Source organism: Arachis ipaensis, chromosome B07 (genome assembly GCF_000816755.2).
Source record: "Arachis ipaensis cultivar K30076 chromosome B07, Araip1.1, whole genome shotgun sequence".
Taxonomy (NCBI): domain Eukaryota; kingdom Viridiplantae; phylum Streptophyta; class Magnoliopsida; order Fabales; family Fabaceae; genus Arachis; species Arachis ipaensis.
In genome coordinates, this window is record NC_029791.2 from 274,402 (window position 1) to 276,721 (window position 2,320).

The following is a 2,320-nucleotide window of genomic DNA, read 5'->3' on the forward strand; positions in this document are numbered from 1 at the left end:
TTACTATTATAAAATTAAAAATTCTAATTAAAAATTATAAAAATTAAATTAAATATCGAACTAAATTTCAAAGATCAAATTAAAATTTAACTCAATTATTGACATCATGAGAGATGTTTCATCCGTCGTTGATAAACTACGGAATTTTATTAGCCCTTGAATGAGTGGAATTTGCAAGTACATCTTGTACATGCATTAATTCGAATTATAAAAAAAGAATTTCAGTTTGGTTTTATTTTTTCTGTTTGTACTTTATGAATTATTGTTAAATATTTATATCTTACATCTTAGTAATTAAACTAAAAAATCTATTTAACAAATACGTATGCATTACATGAATCAACGACACGTATAAGAAATTATTTCTTTCTAATATTTATAAAATTCATTTATTAAAGTTTACTTAAAATGCCAATTTTCAAATATTAAGCATAATCAAATAATTTTACAAAATATTTTTCAAAAGACATGTAATTAGAATCCTTACTTCCAAGGAATACACAATGCATTAATAAAATTATGAGGAGTGCTAGGGGAACAATGAAAATTTTGAACAATATGAACAACCACCAATCAAATGAAAATATACTACACTCTAATTTAATGCTACTAATTAAATTTACCCTTTTAACTCTATTAATTCATATTGTTTACACATTGTTCAAAAATCTTGTTGGTTACCTATACTTTTCCTAAAATTATACGCTGTTTTACTATTAATACGAACTGGTGAGTCGTTCTATGACCATGGTTCTGCCATTTCTGCAAAGGCCAAAGGGATCGATGCGTCGAAAATAGAGGGTAGAGCGGGTGGAAATTTGTTTATTGAAGCAATGCTAGAAATCTGGAATTGGATTTGGATATGAATTTTATTTGAATTCGTGCAGTTTGCCAACGAGTACGAAGTGGAGGTGCTTCAGAAGCTGCCGTCGGAGGGATGTTAGTGGCAGTGGTGCATATCTCCAAGGGACGGAGAGAGACCTCCAAGGAACATTGAAGAATCTCTCCAAATAACAAATAACAAAATTTAAAATGTATGAAACCTTTTATCTAAGCTTGGTAGTTAACAATTTCATTGAAGAGCTAACACTGATGTTATATGAGTGAATCATGGTAATGGTGATAAGTTCATTCAAACTTTTTTATTTTTCATTTTTTTTTAAATTCTAGATCCCTATTTCTTTTTTTAATCTAATCATGTGTGCAGTTAATGAGTTTGGAGTTACAATTTTTAAAATTTTAATTGAAAGGTGAATTGTTGTTTTATTTATTTATTTTGGGTTTGTTTCTTTTTTCAATAAAACTTTCATTTGTGTATTGTGATAAATATAAATTAGTTTTAATTTTTTATACTCAAATCACGGTTAAAACTTTTTATGGTTAATTTTAGCTCTTTACTCCTATTAAGATTACGATGTTTCTTCGATTATACTATTACATTATTTATGTTAAGACACAATTTATGGGAAGTGGATTCTCTTCAGTAAAAAAAAAATTAGATGGTGTTTAGTATTTAATTTCATTCTTTATTGCTCTCTCACTTCTCTTTATTTTTTGTCCCACTTATAGAATTAAAAGTGAAAGATCACACTTTATTCTCTCAAATGTTAAAAAAAGGAGAAAAAATTTATTTCTCAATTTATATTACTAAATTGTTAAATTTCTATCTAAATACTACTAATAAATATTTTTTCTTTCCGTTTACTTTTTATTAAAAAATATTTTTTAACCAATATTTATATGATTCAATTCAAAAATTTGAATAATCAACTAACAAAATATTATTTATTTAACTATTTAAAATTTTTTGTGCTAAAAATAATATATTTTGCCAAATTAAATAGATCAGACAGACTTATTTAATGGCTCTACTCAATAGTTAGTATAGTTTACCGAGAGACTAATTTAATACAATGTCAGCTAGATCCTAAATATGATATTGCTATAATAACGATTAATTACATGAGTAAGTATTCTGTTAAGTAGATTAGTGACAAAATGAAATAATAACCTTAATCCATAGTTAGTATTTTTAAAGTTAGTGTTTATGTTTAAAATTTTCGTAGTTCGCTATATAATATCTGGTACTAATAACATAACATAATATCTAATAGCGTGGAACAAATAATAATAACAATAATTACCAAAGTAAGTCTTTTTATTAGTCTTTTTGGAACTTTTGACTTTTATGTAAATATGAATGAAGTTAAAATAATAAGTTAAAGATCAATAAGTTGCATGAGATAGTAAATTTAGTAATAGAGAGATTGGATATAGAATTAGAAGGTGAAAGCAGGAAATGGAAGGTGGTTCAATTTAG